The following is a 26223-nucleotide window of genomic DNA, read 5'->3' on the forward strand; positions in this document are numbered from 1 at the left end:
AATGAGACCTCACATCCCTAAGCTGCAATAAAAGCAGACAAGGACAACGCCTTTCTCTGGGGTTCTGCTGCCCACGCCTGAGGTCCTGAAAGGAAGAGCCATTTTTAGTGGTTCCAAATCCAGAAGCTCTGAGGTGCTACTAAGAAACCCAAAATGCACAGAGAAATCAGCAGATATTAATTAGGGAATAACAATGAAGGCCTCTATTCCTTCCCTGACTCTTGGAGTTGAGCACCAGACCAGGGGCTGATAAGTCAAGGAATACTGTGGAAACAGGACGGGATCCTCTGGAGAAACATGGCCCTTTGCGGCCCTTCCGTGGCTGCAGAGCATACACTGAGCTTGGATGAAGTATGACAGACCCCCAACCCTGGGGGAATGAATGCAAAGAACCCGCCTGGTCTCTCTTTCAGGACAACATTGTCTCTGGTGAAAATGCTCCACACTAAGCTACAGCTGGGACTCTGGCATGGAGGCTCCACAGAAGGGAGACCACACGTGTGGTAGACAAGCCAATGGCCCGTAGAGCCTGATATGCCCGAGGTACAGCCCTCCGCTGGGTCTGAGAACCATCAAGCCGCATGCCCTTGATGGTTCTGCTTCGCTGGCAGGGGAATTTCCAGGGGAGCAGATGCAGTTGCTTGTCGACATCCGCAGCCTTTCCAAGATGCCGCCTTCTGCAGGTCGGTATGTAGAAAGGGGAAGCTCCGGGTCTGGGAGGCTCAGTGTTTAAATCACGAGGGCTAAACTGTAATGGCTGGTTCTCAAATAAAGCTTTGGGGGAAGCTCCGCTCTGGAATTAGGAGGAAACACATTTCGACTCTGCGTCCTGCATGCCATCCCCCGACAGCTGCGGGGAGAGGATTTTCTCCGGCAGAGCTGATGGGAGTTTCAGCGTGGCAGAGGAGATTAGGTTTTGATATCATTCAGATGTAGCTGGCATGCAGCACTTTCAAAGGCACTCCACAAACTCTACCACCTGCATTATCTGCTCTGGGAATTAAGTGCATACTTCTCATTATGAACACTGACTGTAGCTCATTGATGGCTCATGTTTTCTATTCTGCAGTTATTCAATTTATTTTAAGATAGAAGAAAAGATGGCTCATTAGATGTGCTCTTCACAGACTGCTTTAAATATAGTCTAGCCCCCATACATTTTCATCTGTCTACATCTTATGGCGGTAACTTCAGTTATATTGTGTTAGCAGACAGTAACAAAAAGTAAGCCATACCATGCAGTAAAGTATCAATCACCATTTACAGCACTTCCACCATGTTCATTAATTCTAAATTGCTAATACTAAAATACCCACAATATAAGCCACACATCAGGAGTTGCTTCACTACTGCAGCTGGAAATGAAGTCTTTAAAGAGTGCTCTATACCCCGCCACACTGGCCAAGTGATCAAGCCCTCGGCCAGGTAGGAACTTCGCACAGAGACACGGGGAAAATCGCTTAAGGGATTTAGGAGCACAAGGCCTATTACCAGTTGAGGAACTCCGTGCTCCCACGTCCCTTACGTGTATTTGCAACTCTTCTCACTGTTGAAATGATGCTCTTGTTTTAAAGCAACCAAATCTTTATATTTGATGGCAGGACACTGACCAGGGGAATGAAAATACTTGATGATGTGCCTTTGAGTTTATAACACACTAAGACATGGCAGGGCAGATTTTCAGAAGTCCTCAGCTCATTCAATGCTCTCACAGGAGGCTGAGTTCATCTGAAACTTAAGCCCAGCATAAATAAGATTTGCCCCTCCAACACTTAAAAGAATCATTTAAAGCTGAAACTCATCCACACGCTCTATTCTGTTCTCTTCAGGGAATAAAGTGCCCTGCTATGTAACACTCTGGGATTCAGTCAGGGTCCGGAGACCATGTAGCCCTGAGCCTCGTGGGCAAAAGGCTCTATTGTGTGGCAGCAAGGGGCAGATGGAAAGCTTCCGAATGACACGGACAATCCTGGAAGGTGTATGTTGATCTGTGTCGACGGCAACTGATGTTTGCGATCTGCATGGGGCGCTTACGTGTTCTGCAGTTGTGTGCACTGGTTGTGTTGTGTGGGTGGTTTTCAGGACCTCTGGCAGTTGGGCCAAGCAATTCACCATAAATATGGTCTCCCTCATGCAACCAATGGAAGTGCTGCATGCCAAGTAGCTGAGGATGCTGATTGGTTGAATTACCTCTGAAATCCCAGTGGTCCAAGAATCATGGTATGGCACAGACACAAGCTCTCCTGAGCTGAACAATAGGTGGGTGTAATTAAAAACTGGGTGGTGGCAGACCATGAACCCATGATTTTATGACCAAAAAGAGCTCTAAGCCATGTCCATAGCCGACCCCATTCCTCCATGCTGACTCGAGAGACATTCTAGGCTTCCGCGAGACACACAGAGCAACAGCCCTAGAATCTTACAACACACGAGTGTTTGCAGGACATGTGATTGTATCCAGCCACGGTTGCCTTAAAGCGGAGGATACTAACCAGCACCGATTGGAGGCACGATGTCCAGTAGCACAAGGCAGGCAGCAGGACCCCAACAGTCCCCGGGGAAGCCACTGAGACACAATTTTGCAAAGGGCAGAGGACACACTTGTCCTAGGGCCAGCCTTCTGCAGGTAGCTCTTCTGCAGGATACCAGGGTGCTGGGCCACCCACAAGCCACAGGCTGCGAGGGGCTGGCATCAAAAGGTGCCATCCTTCTCAGCTCCATCACAAGTCTCCATCTGGGGAATGCAATAGCTCCCCCTCCTTTCCTAACCTCCATGCAACCCGGCAGTAGCTGCTCTAACTTCCCCTCTCCACCTTTTCAGGTCGGAAGGCAGGCGAAACAAGGCTGTTATTTCGGCCGTCTAGGATGGTGGTTGTCATCTTTCAAGGACTCTCCAGATGAGCTTTTTTCCCCATCCAACCCATTGACCCGGAGGGCAGCCCACCTGAATAGTAAAGATCCATCTGCATGCAGAACACAAGCCCTTCCAGGAGAAAGGCGCCACTTGGTTTCACTGACTGCGGCATACTCAAACCCCACTTTCAGCCCTACGAGAGGATGAGAGTCCCAGTGGTGTAACTGCCCTGTCAGGAAGGCTATGCTGTAGAACTAGATTAATAGTCAAGAAAAATAAAATGTACAATGGGGTGCATGTCTCCAGCAAGTGTAGATAAGAGGAACAGAGATGTGCTACTAGCAAGCTTTTACTGCAGAAGCAGCACAATAAAAAACACATACCTAGTGGCTAGAGAAATTGTGCTGAAGACACTACTTCCGATTCCTTCCAAATGTTTTAACAACTGACTTCGCATTATTCTGCCCAACCAGTGTTTTGGCATCCGACAGCCATTCCACCCAGCAGTTGTGCAGTCGGCCATCCGCTTAAATCAGTTTTATAGCCAGTTCACCAATCAATAAATCCAGAAACATGACTGGAGAGAGGAATTAGCATTCCTAATCCTGAGATTACATAAATCCCTTGGGGGCAATCAGTTATTAATGGCTGTTATATTTATTGGGGTTTATAGCAGGCCTGCAAACCTGAGCCATCACAAGGAAGCAGGGAGAGATAGTGAAAAAGCTATTTGATTAGTGTGCTCCTCCTGCGAAGTGCTGACAGAATATAAATTTGGCTCCCCTTCCTCTTAGTGGATCTGTTAATGAGCTTGCCAATTAATAGCTGGACTAAAGACCTTGAAGGGGAAGCTGTCAAGAAGGCGCACGCTCTTGCCTGCTGGAAATGGACGTGGAGCTTTTGATATGGTATGTCTTTAATGCAGCTTTCCAATACCACCCCGACCCTCTTTCTTTCCACACTTTACTCTTTTCGTCCAGGATATACAAAGTCTGGTAAAATACAGCTGTTACAAATTCCAGCATGCCAACGCTTACATTGGTTCCAAAGAATACAAAAACATGCACTACTCTTCCATCATTTCAGAGAACTGGGATACAGTAATTACTCCCTCCACGTCAAATACTCAACATGTTAGAACGCACAGGCTTAGAAACAATAACTTGCTTAAATAGAACTTTCTAACTCTAGTTACAAAGGAGTTTGCTGCCTAAATCCTATTGAAGTATAATAGGATTTGGGCACCTACATCCATTAGCCTCTTTTGGAAATCCTATCTTTATAGCCTTGTCTTTTTCCAACAGCCAGCAATCATTTTCTTAATGAAATTTAGGAAAGAAAACATCATCAAAGGAAAGACCAAGGGAGAAGCAAACAAACAGTTCAACTCTCTGGAAAAGTAAAGTGTGTTGTACATCACGCATTGGGTTGCAATTGGTCAGACAATTTGTACGAGTACAGTAGTGCAACTTGCACCACTCTAGGTGTGCAATGACCGTGACATCCTCATCCTCTTCCTAGCGGATGTTCCTACTGTTCCCCAGGCTGGCCCCAAACATGGAAGTTACGCTCATTACGCACAGGTAATGAATTCCAAATCAAAGTTGCTCCATCACACATGCACCTGTTCATTTGTTTTCCAACAAGTCATTTAACGGGCAACACACACCTGCATTTCCATCACCAAAGAACGTGACTTGCCCAGGAACCTCACCTGCTCATTGTATGAGGAGCCCAAATTCTATCCCAACATTTAAATCCATGAAATCTCATGTGATGTCAATGAACACAGAGCTGGAATGCTGGTCTGGATTTTACCTAGCATGTATAACTTCCACTTATTCAACCACGAAATGGAGTAACTACGTGAAAAGCATCTTTAGCAAAAAGTTTCACTACCGAAGTAGAGTAATACCGTAATTTCTTTAAGAGCATATTCTTCTGCTGAAACTAATTACGAGTAAGCAGTTTCCTAATGAAACTTTGCTTTAATATGACTTCTGTTATTCATAAGCTTGCTTTGAAGAGTGGCCAGGCTTTGAAGGTTAAATATTAGCAGTCTGTTACCTTATCAAACAAACCTGGAAATGTCAAGTTTATATTTTTTAATAGTTTTTTTTCCTCCCTCCACTTTCAGTTTTGCTCTTAATTGACTTGCTTGTTTTCTTTAAAGCCAGTAAACTCAGAGGTCTAAGTAAAGGAGAGGATTTCACACTTTAGCGGTTTAGGAGTTCACACGTTGTCTGGATGATTGATGGATCAAATGTGTGCTGGAGAATGCTGCAATGTTTCTTTCATCATCACTGTTCCTCACGGGATATGACAACAGGGCTGCCTCAAACTCATTCTTCGCTGCCAGCAATAGTCAAATGATTACCAATTTTAAATGGATTTACTTTTCTTCGGGGATGTTCTGAAATGAGTGTTATTGTATGGGTACTGGCATTGGCATAAATGAAAGCTTACTGTCTGCATATTGGTGAACACTGGAGTCCAAATGTACCACCTTATACCTTTTACGCTTGGTGTACGGTGCTGGCTGTTCAGTCTCTTCTATCCATTATAATCCTGCCATTGCCTGATGAATGAGTAACAGCTGATGCACAGCTATTAGAACCTTTGAGAGGCATGCACTAAGTGAGTGCAATGGAAACATTCAGAGGCGGATAGCAAAGAAATGTGGAGGTTTGCCATAAATCAAGGATTGTGCATCAGACATTAAATGTAGATTGGGCGCGTTTATTAAAGAAACAGTCATGATTTTCAACCATATTCTATGTATGTTCACCGCTAAGTAGCCAACTTTGCTGGCTTAGTGATCAGTGTTGAAAATCAGAAAGGGCTATTCTCCAAAGTGAATAAAAATCACTGTGCACATTTTCATGTTTATGAAGGCTGAACCTCTCTAATCCAGCACTCTCTGGTCTGGCAACATCTGTGGCCCGATTGTAGTTAGCTGGATGTCCACTTAGCATGGATGTGGCTGAGTTTCCTGCAGTCCCATGAAGTTTGTTTACAGCAACTAGTCCTGGCTCTCTGGGTTCTGTGCTGTTCTTTAGCTCTAATTCACCCTTAAATGCCTGCAAAGAGCCTGGCAAGCAGAGACAGTGTTGGCAATGCTGCTAGCCAATATTGACGGCCCATGGTTCAGCAAATTCTCTAGTTCGGCTCTGGTCAGGTCCCGAGGGTGCCGGACAAGAGAGGTTCAACCTTTTATTTTCAAATTTTCTCAAGTTATCATTACATGGATTGTACTTCTACCTGCCACTCCTGCCAATGGGATAGGGAAGTCAGGTAACTGCTAGTGCTGACATCAGAAGTGATAAAGGCTTTATAGATGAAGCTGCATTGCTTCTATTATAGTGATAGAAATGTAGCCATGTTACTCTGGTGTAGCTGAAACAAAATACAGGACTATCATCTAATAAACCATCTTGTTAGTCTTTAAAGTGCTACATAGTCCTGTATTTTGTTTTTGCTTCTATTATGATAGCAGAGCCAAAGAAAGGAGTACGAATTTACAAATTTAGTCAGTGCCACAAGCAGGAATGGGTCCATTTACACACAGGGAACAAATCCACTAACAAAAAGGGCCCAGGCTGATTCCCAGGAACCGCACCTAGCATTTCAGCCCTAACAAAGCAACCTTCCACAAATGGGTCCATGGGCTCAGCAGCTCCCGTTCTTCTCTGAGCCCCTTTGAAAAATTGGCCCATGTCATTTCCCTACTTCATTGGGAGCTGTTGGGTTTTGAGCTCTCTGAAAATTGAGCCCTGACTTTCTGGCTGTCATTACAGTACAGGGCTATATGCAGTGCTTTTTTTTTTTTTTTTTTTTTTTGGTAAAAAAAATAAAATATGCCAGTACTCTAAGATCCATCCAACTGTCGGCCATTTTCGTTACAGATGTGCCGGTACACTCTGTTCTTTCCAGGTAAGCTCTGACTGGAGGTGCCAGTACTGCGTACTGGGCAGTACCAGCTCAAAAAAAAGCACTGGCTATACATCTAGGTTTGCTTTTCATGTGAGAAAGCAAAAAGAGGAGATATAAAAATGCATTGCTTTCAAATATGACTCCTCTCATTACATATTTGCAGGTAGGTAGATGCTTATGATCTAGCTGGTTTTCCTTTTCTCGGGTTTGTAAGGTCCCTTTCTTTAAATTAAAATGTTTCCATCAACAGTTTATGAAGCTTCTACAACTAGGCCTGTCTAAAAATTAAAAGTCATCCTGTTTAGTAGTCGAAGGATGCTAGTGAATCGCTAAAGGGAAACCCAGAATCACTTGGCTAGCATCCCCATAAGTCAAATAAACCAGGAAAGGAAACCACAGCAACAGTAGTATTTTAAGCTACTGCCATATCTGAGAACAGGAACAATAAATAGATTCAAGATTTCACTCCAGATTCGTTCAAGGGAACGATAGATAAATCCGGCTGCATTGCAATGAAGAGAAGCAACCTCGTGACAAATGTCCCACACTGCATGGGTGAAAAAGGAGGAGGGCGTGGGGGACATGTTGCTGACTGGTTATACTCAGACTGGGTTACGGGAGAGGTGCACCACAGAATCATATTTCGTCCTACTCTTCCACTTGTCTTCTGACGTTCCAGGCATTTCTTTCCCCCTTGTTGTGTTCTGGCACTGAATCCTGGTGAGACAATACTTGATCCACTCTCAGGCACTTATTTTCAGACAATTAACTTAGCATCCTAGCAGCACTTAACAGCCATCACTTTCCTGGACTGGGAGACAACTGCCTCAGAAGCCAGGTGAGGTAGTAAATTATCGCCAATGAGGTGTTACAAAAACCTCTCTCAGTGATTGTTTTCAGAGGGGTGGCTGCTTTCTTTGACCAAATTTAGGAGGAGAGAAAATGAGCTAACTAAATCAGTGGAGCAATTGTTAGCATTCCAGTAATCCCAACCAGTATGGACTGTGCCCTAAATCTGTAATTGCTACACTTTGCCATGGGAGGATGGGTAGATGGTTTGTGACATCCTTATGGCACGTTACTCATGTATCCTTCAACCAATGAGTGCAGTTTTTGCTCTCAGTATATGGCTCTCATTTCCTTCCTACCCTTGATCATTAATGCACTGTATCGCCACCCCAAGCTCAGAGGCAGGCAAGTTCTCCCCCTGTTTGCAGAGAGGGAATTAAGATTAAGCCAGGAATAAACGCTAGTCTCTGGAGCACTCTTATGGTGCTTGATCATAGACCAACCTTCCTACTTTTGGCTGGAAGATCAAGCACGTTATCCGTGCTAGCTGTGCCTTTATTTCTCACTCGCTTTAAAGACTCCCACTGCCTTTATACTCTTCCGAGCCTTGTAAACCCTGCCCCTGCTTGAAGGAAGCCTCCAGGTCCAAGCTAAACGGTATTTCCTCTCCCACCTGGGCATTCTTAACTTTCGTTCTGTCCCGCCACTAATTTGTGCACATGCTACTTTTCAGGCGTCTGAGGAGTCCCATAGACGATTGCCTTTGTCTATTTCGTATGGACACTTTCAATGCAGTTGAAGGAGAAGCAATCCCCAGCAATGGCTGGCAGGCGGGCAGGCAAGACTGCCTGCAAACGGTTCTGTGGCAGGGTGTGTCGCTCCTTCAGCCAGCAATGCCTTTACCTAGCACACCTCTGCAGAGAGTCTCACTTCCCCACGGGGGTTCTGCATCAGTGTTTCTATGAGGAGATGGAGACAGTTTGAAAGATCTGAAGCTACAGTGACAAACGACCATCTTCCCCATGTGTAGGATTTGAATGGTGCTCACTGGAGATAGGCCAATGCATTGTAGGGGGCTGAGACCCAAATTCTCAAAGTATTTATGCACCTGATGTTTACTGGCTTCAGTGGACGGGAGGCACTTAAGTACCTGTGGACATCCGGGTCTGACGGTTCTTGAGTGTAGAATAGTGAAGGCACTGCGAGCCCAGTCCTGCAGAGCTGTAACACAAGAGCTTCTCTGTGTTCACGTTTGTCAGCAGGCAATTTATCCTGCTGCTCACTCCTACTGCTTCCTAACCTTATCTCTCTACTCCCGGTGGCATTGATTAACGATTCCAACTTGGAGCCACAGTGCAGTGGTCATGCATACCTGGGGAGCTGGGCAGGCCAATAAAATGTCTGTTCTTCTCAAAATCAGTCATTTTGAAACAAAAGTTTGCTTTTTTGCCTCTTCAATTGGGCAAAATGAGGTTAGCTCTGTGTATAAGCAGCAGGGAGGTGAACAAAGAAAAACAGACCCCTTACTTAGTCCGCTTTCCACGGTCTTGCACAAAATACAGCGAAAATCAAACCTGCGGCAAGCTTAATGTTGTAATTTATGACATTCACATTAGCTATTCAGCATTATAAATCAAGCACTCCACACTCGAATACCCAGTACCACTACATCACAGCATTCAAACAATAGCATCCTAGCTGCATTGCCCCCCCCCCCCCCAAGCCCAATAAATCTCTCCCTCAAAGTAAATTTAAACTGAAAAATATTTCTCCTGTGTGGTGCATTATCTGAGCAATGTCCTACAAAGAGAGTTTATGGGAAATCAAATAAGCAGGAAGTCAGGCAATAGCTGTCGGAATTACGGGTGCTGTACCCCGTTGGTATAAATCAATTTAGTTCCATTGAATGCAACATGGCTACACCCATTTATACCACATAAGGATCTGGACCTATGACTTTAAAAAGCACTTAATGCTGAGGGATAAATCCTGAGTCTTCTTAAACTCTGTCCACCAGCCAAAGAGCATGGATACACCTTTATCCAATTCACTCCAGTCACTTATCTAACCTGGGAGGAGAAAGGCAAGTCCTGTGCCTCTGCATTGCATTTTCACTTGTATTCAATGTTTTCAACATTTTCTGTCTGCAGGTAGAAATGGGCTGGTCTCAGGTGGAGGAGACAGATGCCACTGGCCGACAGAAAATGCACAGCAATGCGAAGTGGAGGAGAATTCTAAACCACAGTAAATATCTCCATGGACCTGCGACACTTCATGTGTGCTATGAGGGTGGTGCCACGGCTCTTACCAATCTCAATAGAGTCCCAAAAAAAACTGGGTGAGAAGTGATGTTGGCCCATTTGTTTACCAGAAGATGTGTCCACTCTGGAAACGCTTTCTGGAAGGACCTCTTGCAGTTATAGCGGCCATCAGCTCGCTGGTGAAGTTTGTAAAATCTCCGGCCCAGAAAGGAAAGATTCAGGCTTTACGAGTACTTCTGCTCGGCCCAACGGGATTTGAAATTTCATGAGCCCTGAAATGAATGACTAACTCACAGAGATTACATAACCTATCACTGCAGCAGTGGCGTTCGTCAGCACCATCAAACCTCAAAGGAAGGGCACACGGAGTATGTTAATTTGCACTAGAGGTGATGCCTGCAGAGATTCTGAAGTGCACAGGTGTTATCGGTCCATCACAATCTCTGAAGTCCTTGCCTTGAAAATGTTGCAGGGGGTTTGCAGAAACCAGAGCAGAATTTAAAGCCTTTGCAGACCTTATATGAGCAGCAGGAAATTATAGATCATAGAATCACAGAATCATAGGACTGGAAGGGACCTCAAGAGGTCAACGAGTCCAGCCCCCCGCCCTCAAGGCAGGACCAAGCTCCGTCTACACCATCCCTGACAGATGTCTATCCAACCTGTTCTTAAATATCTCCAGAGAGGGAGATTCCACCACCTCCCTTGGCAATTGATTCCAATATTTGACCACCCTGACAGTTAGGAATATATATATAAATAAAAATAAAAGTCTGTAAGCTTGGTAGGCAATGCTTGTGAAACTTGCAAGCACCTTAGAAGTATTCGCTAGAGAGTGTGGCTTCACATGTGTGTGTTAGTCCTGCCTTTAAGTGAAGGGAACTGGAGGAGATTATCTACTGAGATCCCTCCAGTCCTACACTTCTGTGATCCTACATCCACTCTCTCAATTTCTTGTGTGGTGCCCTCGGATCCAGGAACAGAACAAACTGCCCTCAAACATGTCGCAATCTTCATGGTGAATACCCAAAGACCATCTTGGAGAGATTTCTGAAACACCTCAGCTCCCTTTATTCTGAGTAGGAGCTGTTGCATTCTTGGCAAAATCTGCCCCCTAATTTTCAAAAAATCCTGCTGTACACTAGAGCACCTGGAGAATGAATGAGGACTTCCATGGAAACGTCTAGAAGAACCCGTCTTCGAGGTAGAATGTTCCAATGAACATTCAAACGTAACAGGGAGGCCAGCTGAATGGAGGCCTAGCAGCGTGGGCCTCCACACCCCAAGAACAGCAGCCTGAAGCAGGCTTAACCACGTTGCCAGGACAACACTACACCAGAGCCCTGACAACAGGACCCAGGGTCTCCCAACCTCTCGGGTGTGCACCCCAACCTGTCAGCTAGTAGCATATCAACATACTGTCTCTGCCCTCGCAACTCTTCTACTGGGGTTTACGGAGTTAACACTCAAGAGTCTTTCTCCTCCTGCTGCAAGAGCACAGGCACTTAAGTCAGGAGAGGGTTCCCAGCTGAGACCCACAAGTACAGAGATGTGTTAGCACCAACTCTCCAGTTGGCATCTCCTATTGGCTAGCCTAGGTGGGCAGCCGCCTAGCAAGCTGGCTATTGTGAACCCTCTTCTTAAGCCCATCTCTCGCACTGTTCATTGCCTGGCTAACCTGGGGCCTGGACGCAGGCTTTGGGAATTGCATGGATTTCCTAGGCCCCTACAAACCAGGCACTGTGACGGTCACACCCCCTCCCTCTTTCTGTGCACTCAGGCCTTAGTAGCTAATTGGGGACATTCCTGGGGAGTGGAGGGTGAAGCGTGAATTAGGACATTTAATCAAACTTTGGTTCCCACAGCATTTGAACCTTCGATTGGAAAATTAAACCCAGAGCATTACCAAGGACGGTCCAAATGTGAATCTTGCCAAGTGGAGTGGCAGGGCTGGTCGAAGAGAAAGGGCCCTTGTTTGGGGAAGAGACAAACACAGGACTTCTCAGAAGATGAAATAATTGAGGTTGACATCTTTGTACAATACCCAGCAGGAAAGATCTCTTATTTTATCAACTTTGTCGTAAGCGGCGCTACGATTTAGTCGGGTATTTGTAGCACAAGTCACGGAAAAGGCACAGGCGATAAACAAAATTCCTGGCCTGTACTCTGTCTTGGAGTTGCACAGGTTGAACCTCTTTAGTCCAGCACCCTCGGGACCTGATCGGTGCCAAACCAGAGAATTTGCCAGACTATGGGAGGTCGATATTGTCTAGCAGCATTGCCAACACTGCCACAACTTGCTGGGCTCTTAGAAGACACTGAGGGGTAAATCAGTCACACATACCATTCTGCAGGTAAAAAAAATGTATTCCGCACATGGATGGAAAAAAAACCCGCACATGTAAAAGAATAGAGGGAACATTGATGTACGATGCTACTGTTCTGATTTGTTTGCATTTTACATCGACACATTTTGCAAACATGCCAAGGACTGCTAATTGTAGCAGAGACCCAGGCTCGGAATCTGTCCTTATTTATCAGGGTTCCCACTCCAGGAAGGTTTCTCTTCACAAGGATAAACGATGGGTTTCCAATAATATGATTAGTAAAATGAGTGCAGACACAGCAGTTCATGTTCACACTTTCCATACACACTTCCCTGACTATGCTGAGATCACAACGCTGACTAGCTGACGTGTTATAAACACATCTCTCATCCTAGAGAAGAGGGAAATTCTATGCCTTAGAACTAGTTTTCTTCTACACCTATTCAGTATGCCATTTTCAAACACAAATAAGTTATCATGAGCTATCTAAGCTGTGTGCTCAATGTTTCCTGAATGCTAGACAGAATAGTATTGAAAGTGACAGTACATCCTTTCTGCACTGCATGACTTTGAAATTACTGCCTTCATTGTCTGTCTGAGGCCCAGAAACCAAACAAGTGCAATATAACTATTTTCCCTACTTCTTATCTCCGTCTGTCAGCAAAAATGTTCCTGGAAATATAAACAAGGTTCTAATCTTTATCCATTGTGAGAGCGTGTAATGAATTCAGCAGGCAGACTAAGCAGGGAGAATGTACTCATGTAAGAGTGCCTAGCTTCCACGACATGCGAGGCTCTCCCTTAATAGCTTCTCTTATTTAATATTAGAAACCATTGCTGTAGTGGACGGAACACACTCGCTTGTGTCCCTGTTGCAAAATGCCCTCTCCAGAACTACCTCGGCCAGACTCATGCTCAAATCCACGCAGGGCCAGGTAGGCTGGCAGAACTGCCAGGTCTCAATGCATGGATGAGACAATGTTGCAGGGAGAAGAAGTTTAGATTTATTAGGAACTGAAGAAACTCTTGGGAAAGGGGGAGCCTATACAGGAAGGATGGGCCCCACTTAAGCCAAAATGGAACCAGACTGCTGGCACTTAACATTAAAAAGGGCATAGAACAAGTTTTAAACTAAGGGCTGGGGAAAAGCCGACAGATGCAGAGGAACACATAGATCAGAGACATCCCTTAGGGGGTGGTCTACTAATAGAAATTCTCTATTTTAAAAAGGAAAGGATGGAAGATTATAAAATATGGATAAGATCTGATGAGAAACAGTCAAACAAAATAGTCTCACTCAAACTTCAGATAATGGCAGACAGCTAAATAGTGACATGTTTTTAAAGTGCTTATACACTAATGCTAGAAGTCTAAATAATAAGATGGGTGCACTAGAATAAATAGTATTAAATAAGGATACTGATATAATAGGAATCACAGAAGCTTCGTGGAATGAGGACAATCAATAGGACACAGTCATACCAGGGTACAAATATATCGGAAGGACAGAACAGGACATGCTGGTGGGGGAGTGGCACTATACGTGAAAGAAAATGTAGAATCAAATGAAGTACATATCTTAAATGAGCAAAATGTTCCATAGAATCTCTATGGATAGTAATTCCATGCTCCAATAATAAGAATATAGTAGTAGGGATCCATTATCGACCACCTAATCAGGACAGCGACAGTGACTATGAAATGCTAAGGGAGACTAAAGAGGCCATCAAAATACAAAACTCAATAATAGTGGGGAATTTCAACTATCCCCGTATTGACTGGGTAAATGTCACCTCAGGACGGGGTGCAGAGAAAAAGTTTCTTGACTCTTTAAATGGCTGCTTCTTGGAGCAGCTGGTTCTGGAACCCACAAAAGGAGAGACTAGTCTTGATTTAGTCCTAAGTGGAGTGCAAGAACTCGTCGAAGAGGTGAATATAGCTGGACCACATGGAAATAGTGACCATAATGTAATTAAAATTAACATCCCTGTGGTGGGAAAAACAGCTCAGCAGCCCAACACTATGGCATTTAATTTCAGAAAAGGGGAATTATACAAAAATAAGGAGGTTAGTTAAACCTAAATTAAAAGGCAGAGTGCCAACAGTAAAATCCCTGCAAGCTGCATGGAAACTTTTCAAAGGCACCATAACGGAGGCTCAACTTCAATGTATACCTAAATTAAAAAAAAATAATAAGAGAAGCAAAAGCGCCATTGTGGCTTAACAACCAAGTAAAAGAAACAGTGAGAGATAAAAAGTCATCGTTTAAAAAGTGGTAATTAAATCCTAGTGAGGAAAATAGAAAGGAGCATAAAGTCTGCCAAATGAATTGTAAAAATATTACAAGGAAGGCTAAAAAGGAATTTGAAAAACAGTTAGCCAAAAACTCAAAAAGTAACAGCATTTTTTTAAGTACATTGGAGGCAGAAAGCCTTCTAACCCACCAGTGGGGCCACTAAAAAAAATCGAGATTCTAAAGGAGCACTGAAGGAGGATAAAATCATTGCAGAGAATTTAAATGAATTCTTTATATCGGTCTTCACGCCTGAGGACATGAGGGATATTACCAAATCTGAGCCATTATTTGTAGGTGACAAATCTGAGGAATTGATCCAGATTAAGGTATCACTAGAGAAGGTTTTGGAACAAACTGATCAACTAAACACTAATAAGTCACCAGGACCACATGGCATTCAACCAAGAATTTTGAAAAAGCTCAAATGTGAAACTGCCTAATTGCTAACTGTAGTTTGTAACCTATCCTTTATATCAGCTTCTGTACCAAATGACTGGAGGATAGCTAATGTGATTCCTTTTTTTTTTTTTTTTTTTTTCCAAACAGGGATCTAGAGGTGACCCTGACAATTACAGACCGGTAAAGTCTAACCCCAGTACCACACAAACTGGATGAAACTATAGTAAAGAACAGAATTGTCAAATGCATAGATAAACATGAGAAGTCCTCATGTACTTATGGACTCATAACTGGCTAAAAGACAGGAAACAAAAGGTAGAAATAAATGGTCAGTTTTCAGAACGGAGAGAGGTAACTAGTGGTGACCCCCTAAAGGGTCTGTACAGGGACCAATCCTATTTGCATATTCATAAATTATCTGGATAGACAGGTAGCCAGTGAGATGGCAAAACTTGCAGATGTTAGCCAACTGCTCAAAGATAGTTAAGTCCAAAGCAAACTGTAAAGTGCTTCAAAAGGATCTCACAAAACTAGATGACTGAGCAACAAAATGGCAGATGAATTTTAATGCTGATCAATGCAAAGTAATGCACATTAGAAAACAATCTCAACTATATGTATAAAATGACAGGGACTAATTTAGCTATAACTACTTAAGAGTGCTCTTGAAGTCATTATGGATAGATCTCTGAAAACACCCACTCAATGTGCAGCAGCAGTCAAAAAAGCAAACAGGATGTTAGGAATCATTAAAAAGGGGATGCAGAATATCTTATTGCCTCTATATAAAACCATGGTATGCCCACATCTTGAATACTGTGTACAGATGTGGTTGCCTCATCTCAAAAAAATTCTATTTTGGCATTGGAAAGAGTTCAGAAAAGAGCAACAAAAAGATTAAGGTTATGAAACAGCTGCTATATGAAGAGAGATTAGTGAGAATGGGACTTTTCATCTTAGAAGACAGGAGACTAACGGGGGGGGGACTACATGATTGAAGTCTCTAAAATCATGATGGGTGTGGAGAAAGTATATAAATAAAACCGGGGGGGGGGGGAGGAACCAAATGAAATTAATAGGGAGAAGGTTTTTCTTCACCCAGCGCAACAGTCAACCTATGGAACTCCTTGCCAGAGGAAGTTGTGAAGACCAGGACTTTAACAGGGTTCATAAAATAACTAGAAAAAAAACATGAAGTTCGATCTATCAATAGCTATTAGCCCGGATGGGTAGAATGGTGTCCCTAGCCTCTGTTTGTCAGAGGCTAGGAATGGACGACAGGAGATGGATCACTTGATTCCCTGTTCTGTTCATTCCCTCTGGGGCACCTGGCATTGGCCACTGTCACAGGACAGGATACTGGGTTAGATGGACCTTTGGTCTGACACAGTCTGGCCATTCTTATGTTCTTAAAACTTCAAAAAAGCCAAAGGAGAGGCTGTCCTCAGCAAAATCCTCGTCATTTTTTTCCCCGACCTCAGTGAACAGAGACAAGATGCTGAGGGTTTATTTAGTCAGTGTAGTCTGAATATTTATCATCTCTGCACTTCACGATTAAAGCACCTGGGGCCAACTTGTGCTCTCCATTGCACATCTTCAATTCTAATTTAATGTATGACCTCTGACATGGAAGTAAGCCGCAACAGGACCAGAGATTACAAGTAGGGCCGTAGCAACATGTAAGGCTGAGGCCAGTTTACTGTTTATCATCTAATTTTTTTTTAAATGTTCTGACATGCATATGCTGCACCAAACAGTGTCGGAAATTGCTTTTCATCATTCAGGTTAGAAGCAGTGTTTGTGCACCAAATTTATACTCCTTTGAGTAAGGGATTCTGCAGGTACAAGCCCTTTACGATACCGGGAGACACCCAAATTTTACAGTTTATGTAATAGGTTTTTATGAACATCTCAAGCTTGGTTTATAGATCTGCTCCACCTCAATCTCACGGTATTTAGTAGGGATTAATCTCAGCTAGTGCCCAGCCCCACTGCCTCTTTTGGAAGCTGTATTTAAAAATGTATTCGGCTATTAGGAAAAAATGGCACCCGTGTAACTGTGAATAAACTTACCCAGTGATGCGTACCTCACTGTTTTTTCTTAATACTTCGATTAAGAAACTCCCGTTAACCAGAGACATGACATTCGACTTATTTGCTAATTACAAAATACAGCTAGTTACAAAATGCAACCTGTCTAGCCATTTTTGGAACTAGTATGCTTCTCCCGAATAATTTTTAGCCTAGTCTTGACTTCCACAGGACTACTCATGGCATGTAAGTTAAGACTAGCCCTAGGGCTTTCAGGACTATGGTTTTAAAGACAAATTCTGATTAGACATAACCCACTAGAAAAACCTCACAAGGGAAGCAAGCTTGGAGAAATCCATTAACTTAAAAAAATACAGAGAGTCACTTCTTGTGAACATGACATGAGACTTGAGAAGGTGGGGGACGGCTTATCAGACCAGGACTGGGACGCTTCCCATCTATGTTACTGCCCTAAAAACTTACAATCCAAATTTACTGCAGGCATTGTCACAAAGATCTTAGTCTCACTGCTTTGAGTCTCCTCTCATCTGTATGTAGTTACAGGTTCAGATGCTTAAAGTGAATAAGAAACAGTTGCTTAATTTATTATTACCTCCATTATCTGGAACCCCAGCTCTGCTGTGCAGTCGTCTGATGTTCTGCCTTGTAAATCACCACACAGTTACAAAAGTGGACTACACAAAACTCAGTGGCCCAGGGCTCCTCCAGTAAATTGGGCTAATGATACTTGAGACACATGATGCTGCAATTACTCCATTAAATGATCATCATGCTGGAGAAAGGACCGTCTCATATTCCAGGGACTTCACAGTGATGTTTTTAACAGCTAGCAAAGAAAATGTAAAAAATGGCATCGAGACAAACAGCCTGATCTCCACTTCATTAAACTGGTGTCACTCTGCTACACTGGAGTTACACTGGCAGAAAATCAGCATAACAGGTGAGAAACAGACCTACAAGGTTTCATTTTTCTTTTAATCTTTTCCCCCCAAGACTGCACTTCAGCATTACAGCCCCGGTTCAGAAAATATCCTTCTCAATGAAAGCACGGAAGATAGACATATTTTTTTGCAACAAAATGTCTTTTCATTGGACAATGCCAGTTCTTCCAAACCAAAACTTTTCAAGGGAAAAGCTTGGATTTGACAAAACTCGGTTTGCTAATCCAAGGTTCAATTTCTGGTCATCCCAGACTAGACAATGGACTGGAATTAGGGCACTCACCCACCATGGAGAAGACTTAAATTCATGCCCGTATTCCAAATTCCAGAGCAGAACTTTGAATCCAAGTTTCTCACATGCCTTGTCTGATCTGACCACCAGGCTTTTGGCTAGTCTGGGATGGGTATAATCACTATCATTTCTTTATCAGAATCTCCAAGGGGTCTTGAGGTCAGCCCAGTGCAAAAAGGGAACTTTAAGCACGTGTTTAAAGTTCTGAAACCCAAGGGATTTACAAGCATGGGCTTAAATCTAAACAGGTGCTGAAGTGCTTTCTTGAATCAATGCCTAAAACAGGACACTGACTCTTAACATACTAACGAAGGAAGTGCCTTCAAAGTTAATTTTTTGTTATAAACATTTGCCTCACTTAGCCAAAATCTGTTTGCCAAAACAATCCAGAGCTGGACAGCAGTCCAGATCATTTCTTTGACTTAAAAATGTAATACCTTGTCATATTACACATCATACCCTTTCCCCCTCTGATTTTACACAATATTAACCACAGATAATCTTCGGTGATTTGCTTGTGATGAAGTGGCCTACATACATTGCCAATGTACATTACACAGTAAAACAAAGAAATAAAAATGCCCAACTCACTATGCAGGAATGCAACATTTATACACCTACGGAGGTTTCTTTTCTCATCTCTCTCTCAGCTGCACAGTCACAAGACAGACATGTTTTAGGGTCTCACCTCCTCTCAAGTGGGAGTATTTTCATATTAACAGATACCTTTGTTTAATATGGTCTCAGAACAGGACGGTATTTCTCAAGAAACACATTATAGGTTTTATTTATTTTACTTTTGCCAAATGCTTTGCCTCAACTATTGCACAGAACAAGTCACACATAAACTTAAGAACAAACTGTGACAGGTTTTCCATTTTATTCCTCCACGTGGGACTGCCTGTGTGTATAAAGTTCTATAGGGATATAAATCTTTGCTGAATAGGGGCCCTAAAAATCTCAAGGCTGCCTCAGTTGCTCATTTGTACACTAAGGAAAATAACCCTTGCCTTTTCCCACTCTTTGCCCGGCTTGTCTATATTGAGTGTATATTTTTCAGGTCATGGACTAACTATTGGCCTCATAACAGGGACTACGCTAATAGAAATCATACACAGTGACATCAGATGAAAAATGAGAATCAAATATATCTCTACCCCCAATTAAAATGATTCTCTACCCCCAATTCACTAATGATTGTATATTAAATGAAGGGGCGGACTTATAAGGGGTTTGTCTTCTTTAGGAAATTATACTTTGTTGCAACATGACCCTGAGGAGCAGGACTGTTCTTACCTCTATGCAGAATATTCAACTATGTTGGGTACCTGGACATTTGGGGCACCAACAGGTCTTAATGTCCACCACCCACCTCTTCCTATACCCGGTTCTGTGGCTGCAGCAGCCTGGTGAATCTTCCTCAGGGGATGAGCTAGTTCACTGAAAAGGGAAACAGCCTCTTAGCAGGCCTGTTAGCAGAACACTGAACCTGTGAAAGAGCCATTCCAGTGGTAATGAAGCCAATTAACACGTATACACTGCTAGTTTCTGAATTTACTGTGTTAGTCTACAGGGTACAGGGCCCTGGTTTAAAACTTGCTTTAAAAAATATTACTGTGCTGCCAAAGATGATAAAATCATATATGTAAAGATGTCCCTCTTCTCCCTCTCCCCACCCCCGGGCTGCTGTTGGGCACAAGGACAACAGCTTAATGGTATTGTATAGGGCCCCATAAATCCTAAGGAGGAACCTTATGAGGAGCCATGGTAACTCACATGATCTTATGCACCCAAGACAGATCCGCGGCTGGTATAAATTGACCTAGCTCCATTGACTTTGATGGAGCAGCACTGAGTTGCATGGGAGGAGGATCTGGCCCTAAGCCTGTTCAAGGGAACGTTGTGTTTAAAATCATGGTTGCCCTTAGTATCTATCCATTCTCAGAGGGTAGCCCTCCTGTAATAATTTGGGAGAGTTTCCAAAACCATTTTAAAAACTCAGATCAGAATGCAGAGTTCTCTGAGGAAGCACATCAAAGAATTGTAAAACACTTGGCCAAATGTAGCGTAGAGCCAATACACACTAATAAATATAAATTACTGCATGCTATAGGTGTGGGAGTGCCATGGTGTGAAAAGGAGGTTCTGTAGAAAATATACTTCAGTTCCTATCGTAAAACAGAGCCCTGACCATCTTGATTAAAAGCCGGGTGGGACAGAACCGCAGGAAGTCATCTAGTATAGTCCCCTGCTCCAAGCAGGAAGAACCCCAATGAAATCAATGGGCTTATCCTCCATGAACTAAACCTAGTTGTGTTTTGAACCCAGTTATACTTCTGTTGCCCATTTTTGTACTTCTTCCAGTTCCACTATATTCTTTTTGAGACGAGACAACCAGAACTGGACAACATTCAAGGTGTGGGTATACTTGGGGGGGACGGAGTGGGGGGAAGAGAGAGAGAGAGAAATTATATTTTTCTGCTTTGTTTGCTATTTCCTAAGAGTTCCTAATATTCCGTTAGCCTTTTTGACCACTGCTGCAAACTGAAGAGTTTTCAGACAACTATCCACAGCGATGCCAAGATCTCCTTCATGAGAGGCGACAGCTAATTTAGACGCCCTCCTTATGCATGTGTGGTTGAGATTACGTTTTCCTACCTTGAATTTCATCTGCCATTTGGTTGAGCAGTGACCCAGTTTTGTGAGATTCCCTCTGTAACTTCTGGCAGTCAGCTTTGGATGGTCTTGAATAATTTCTAATCGTCTGTAAACTTTGCTACTTCACCTTTTGCTTCCATTTCCAGATCATTAATCACTGTGCAGTCTCATTCTTTCACAGGCTCTCTCAAGAGGCCTCAATTTCACTGCCCTATTGCTGGTTATATTGACCTTATGGATAGCAATCTGTGAGGTTTTTACTCGACCACATAACCCCACTCTCCTACCCTTTCCACTCTCCTTGGGCTCTGGTGGAAGGCAAGCAGAAGATAGTCCAAGGAAATGGAAGTGAAGTGCCCAGCTGGGTTTGAGATATAGGTGGTCTATATTTTTGTGAGGATTTTTTTCTAAGTTGTAAATTTCTCAAGGAAATCTTGCAATCTCTCAATGAAAAAATATATTTTAAAACTCCAAACCCAAATATTTTTCTATAAAAATAAAAATGTTCAGTTTGGTTTTACAAGTATTTATGTTTTATTTTGAGGGTTTAAAAAAAACGTTTTCCCATGGAAATTTTCTTTTAGAAAAAACTATTTTCTGTTGAAAAAAAGACCAGCTGAGTTTGCGAGTACATGGACCATAAAACCAGTATTAATGATGCATGGGTATCATGACATCTCTTCCAGCTCTGGGGCAGATAAGAGGTCACAGAAGATCTGTTGTGGACTACTTATAAAGTAGGGATTAATGAATTCCCAACACCCTGACACACCCATAGGAAACCTCCACTTTGCTCTTCAGCCAAACCCATTCACTACAGGAGTATGAAGATCACCACCTGCAGATGTTTGGGCTAGAAAGGGATAGTGGGTGTTGTTTTCTCCCCTGGTAAAACTATTTCAGTCTATTTATAAATCACAGTGGATTTACAGTACAGAAAAAATAATTCTTAGGCCTTTGCTGCTACATTAGAAAACGAAAGATTCAGAATGAGATCCTGGAAAACAAAGCTTCACAACAATGCAGGACCTATTCTTCCAAACTGCTGTAACTCAGTTGTTTTCAGTATGTGCCGTACTTAATTTACACACAGGTGGTCTACATTTGTTTCTAATAACAGGCACAAAGTAACGAGACATCAAGGAACAGTTTCCTTAGGCCAGAGACTTCAAAGGTGAGTCTGGCAGCTTGTCCTGCTCTTCTTGCTTGAATCAGCCTTACAATTTTTAAGAGTAACTGCCCGTTTTAAATAATTATCCTTAGCAATTTGAAACCGTGCAGCATGTGAATCTAGGATAGAGCACTTATGCCATCATCTCATTTTCACTGCCAGCTCCATGTCAGAAAACAACTAAATCCAGATGCTGGATTAAAACAATAAATAAAAACTGCAAATGAGCTTATAGTTCTTCCAGCATATGTGAAATGCTCATGCTGTTCAATGCTGCGGTTTGGTTAAACGAGAATTATGGACTGTTGTAACTCACTCTTGTTGAAGTCTCGTGCATTTCCTTTGATTGTCAGGGCTGTAAATCGTGTGTCCTGGAGAAATATCAAGGGCAGGTAGAGATTCCATTGCAGACTACTTTTGTATGCCAGTTGGCCATGCAGGGTTTTTTCCCCCCCTTAACTGCTATGCTCGCTCGCTCTCGCTCTCTCACACACACACCCCATGCAGTCAAATTTATACTCTTCAGTATCGACAAGAAGCAAAAGAGCTATTTTGGGGGGGAGAGAAGAAGGGTCTCATTTCCTTATTCCCCTCCGGGACAAAGTGGGGATTGCATTCACTCTGTTCACTTTGCTATGCTGCATATGCTTTCTACTGTCCTGCACTAACCCTTTGTGTGCATGTCTCAGTTTCCCTGGGTACTGCACCAATACCAAGATGGTGGTGGGAATTTCAGTTTGATAGTCTCCCTCCCGTACATGATGGCTCATGCTTTCTGTAACCTGAGCCTTGGAGGTGAGCGTAACAGGGTGACACCTTTTCCCCGGGAAGATGGACAAAGGCCGGAGGCAGGAATGGCTGCAGAGCAGGTGGAGGTTCAGAGCACGCGAGTCTCTTGGGCTTAGGGTACAGAGAGGGGAGGGCCGGGGCCTTTGGGTCTGGGCTCCTTCTCCTCAAGATGGGTTGTACTGGCGGCTGCTGGTCACTGGGCTGACAAGTCTGTTCTACGCTGTGGCCTTGGGAACCAAGAACCCTTCTGTTCTACCTGCCACCGGAGAGTCCTCTCTGGCTGTGGATGGGGGCGGTAGCTCCCCACACCTCAGTAACACCCTCTGCTCTCAGTGTGCGGAAACTTACATACCCATAGACCCACAATGCTAATTTCAGGCCTGCTCTTGCTGGTTTTGAGCTCAACATTAGCATTGTAACAGACTGAGGCTCTAAGTGGAAAGGACACGCGGATCGCGAACGCCCTGAGAACAATGCCTGTTTGTGTGACAAATGCGCATGACAACCATTGATGGCAACAACCATTCTAAGTAGGAGTTGTGGCATGCAAATGTTAGTTATGCAGCACAAACACAAGTGGGGTTGTGAAAAGCACTGCACACCGGCCTCTCTCTAATCCTATAGAAGTCAATGGCATTTTCAGCAGGAACTGCATGCTGAGTGCTTTTGAAAATACCCCGTATTCAGGCTCTTTGTTACTTCACCTTCCCACAGGTGTTAGTGAAAGCAGATGCTGGCCTGCACAGAGCAACAACACTGGAGATGAACCCAGGTGGTAGTAAGGGATTTTGCCTTTGCACAAAGTGATTCTAAATCTACAAATGTTGTGACGGTATGAGAGAGAGCATGTGTTAATTTCAGCTGACCACATACCTGCAGAAAACAGACACACACGTCAATGCAACGGGACTGCCATTGGTCATTTAGGCACTACAGATATCTCAGCCACATCTCATTGCTTAAATTGCACTTGCGGTGTTTCTCTGCCGGCCATCGCTTGCTTGTTTTTCCAGTGTGTGACCTTTGGCTTGAGTCATCAGACATGTTCGTGTCAGGTCGGAGAAGAAAAAAATCGGAGATGGTGCTAACAAGCAACATCGGGGCCACAAAAATTCATATGACCCAGGCATATCCCTGGAATAGAATTCAAGGAAAATAAGACAGCTGCTCACACACGTGCACTATAAACCCTGCATGAATCACTGCAGCTCAGTGAGTACATACAGAGCCAGTCAAAATTAACATAAACTGACTCAGTTTGAGAGAGAGACTGAGGGGGAGAGGGAATATCTTTTATTGGATCAATATCCGCTGGTGGGAGATAAGCTTACAAGCTCTTCTTCAGGTCTGAAGAGAACAACCTCCCTCATTTTGTCTATTATCCTGGGACCAACATGGCCACAACACCACTGCATACAAGTGCGTGTAGCAAGCATGACCTCCAAACTGAAAGGTATAGCTATTGAAAAAGTACACCAGCCTCACTGCTATGTCACCGAGTCAGCAGAGAAAGGGAAATGTAGTTGGGCAGTGTTTAAAATGACACCCTTTGCAAATGGAGCTACCTAAATCGGGTCTGAGAGAATTAACGAGCTTCTCATGTAAATCACGCATAATTTACAGGGGAATTTGTCCTTGTGCCAACAGGCACTTGCACTGCAGCGTAATCAAGAAAGCGGCCTGGGTAGGTAAAGTATCTGAAACCTCTTGGTTCTTGCCTCTGCTTCTCCCAAAGCAGTACAAACCATTTCAAAGAGCCACACAATTTTCTGCTGCACCGTCCTACCGTCACCTTCAGTCTCTGGTTCCCCACCCAAGCTCAATGACATTCCTGAGGCCACCTGGGATCGTTAATTTTGAACATGCACCACATATTTGGGGCACAACTGCGAGCTGCATGGCACACCTGCGCCGCGGGGCATAATGTTACCTACATCCCAACAAGCAGGACGGGGTCCAGCAGCTTTCATCCAACTGCCCTCCCCTCCATTCATGCCAATCGGCTCAGATGGGCAGATACGGAGGATGTAGCTATCCACCTGGTGCAAATGGAACCAGCAGCCATATTGCGACTCGGTCACCATACCCTGCAGGGCAATACTGCTGCTTTGCTCCTTATTCAGGGCTTGTGGTGGAAGCACAAACTGGCTTTCGGTCACCAGCAAACACACTCCAGTTGCACCAAAGATCTCAAAGGATCTCACGTAGACAGCACTGCAGAGTGCTGGCTAACGACAGCTCTAAGTCAGTACTCAACAGTTGGCACCCATCTGAGAAAGCGGGTTTTGCCCACCAAAGCTCATGATACGCTCTATATGATAGTTTTGTTAGTCTCTAAGGTACTATGGGACAACTCCTAGTTTTTAAAGTCACAGACTAGCATGGCTGCCCCTCTTGAACAGTTATAAGGTACTGGAGCTCATCTTGCCTAGGCTACTGGGAGACACGTCAACCATTTAAGCACCTCTCTTAGAAGCTGCTAAACATTCCCCAAATCTCTATATTTTCAGGCAACTGTCCATGACCAGCATTCCACAGCAGCAGCAACAGGAAGGGGTCTGAGGGAAAATGATTGTTTTCTTCTTTAGCTTAGATATAAATACGTTTGCTTTCAAATCATGTATTTACAAGAGTTCTCTCATTTCTCACTTTGTTATTACAACGTGTTCTTATTTGCTGTCTGGCAAGCCAAAAAAAAAAATCACTTGTCTATGTTACCTCATACTGGGTACAGTCCCAGCTACATGTAAAATTTCATTAATAAAAATCAGAAAAAAAAACCAGGCAAAGCAGCTAATACTACAAAGGCTAGAATCACCACCCCGTTGTACTAGTCCGTGCACGTGGCTGACTCCCATTAACACAAACCCTGTCAAAGCAATAGGTTCTAGTATCTATAACTGTCTGTGGAGACAGTAGCGTCTAGTGACTAGAACATGGGATTGGCGATGAGAATGCTTTCATCCCCAGCTCTTCCACTCACTGTCTCACTAATCTCTCCTCCACTCAGTATTCCCATCCGTCAGACCACTCAGTATTCCCATCCGGTTAGTTACTCGTCTCTGTGAGGAAACTGGATACCTTCTGGGTGAAAAGAGCTGGGTGTGTGTTGTTATTCTTGGAGAGCTGTAAGAACCAGCTGGCCTACAAAGAAGATATGAACTATCCGAACAGTCACAGCTACCCAGAGATTTTCTTTGGCTTGTGCTTTTGTTGCTAAAGAGTCTGCGCTTTATTCCTGCTGCCTGATGTACTCATTCATTTCTTTGGCAGTCGTGCCTGGAGTATCCAACCGTGAGTAAGGCCCCATGCTGCCAGGCACCAGGCAGACACATAGCTAGTCAAGGCACACAAAGCATGGGAAGGAAAAGAAAATTGCCCAAGGTCAGTGACAGAGCTGTGAATCGAAACCGATTCCTCCTGATTTCTAGGCTAGTATCTTGTTCCCTGGACCACCCCCC

General features: G+C 43.7%; 1 protein-coding gene across 17 annotated transcripts in view; it reads right to left on the minus strand.

The window, feature by feature from the left end:
- Positions 1-26223, minus strand: part of ADGRL3 (adhesion G protein-coupled receptor L3) — a 630261-nt gene that overhangs the window by 429391 nt on the left and 174647 nt on the right. Inside the window, exon 3 of one of the 17 annotated variants that reach the window (XM_089778181.1) lies at positions 23636-23896. The exons of the other annotated variants lie outside the window; for them this stretch is intronic. The gene's annotated coding sequence lies outside the window, so the exon portion shown is untranslated. The remainder of the gene's footprint in view (positions 1-23635; positions 23897-26223) is intronic. 17 annotated transcript variants of the gene reach the window in all.

Source organism: Pelodiscus sinensis, chromosome 4 (assembly GCF_052426305.1).
Source record: "Pelodiscus sinensis isolate ZL-2025 chromosome 4, ASM5242630v1, whole genome shotgun sequence".
NCBI lineage: Eukaryota > Metazoa > Chordata > Testudines > Trionychidae > Pelodiscus > Pelodiscus sinensis.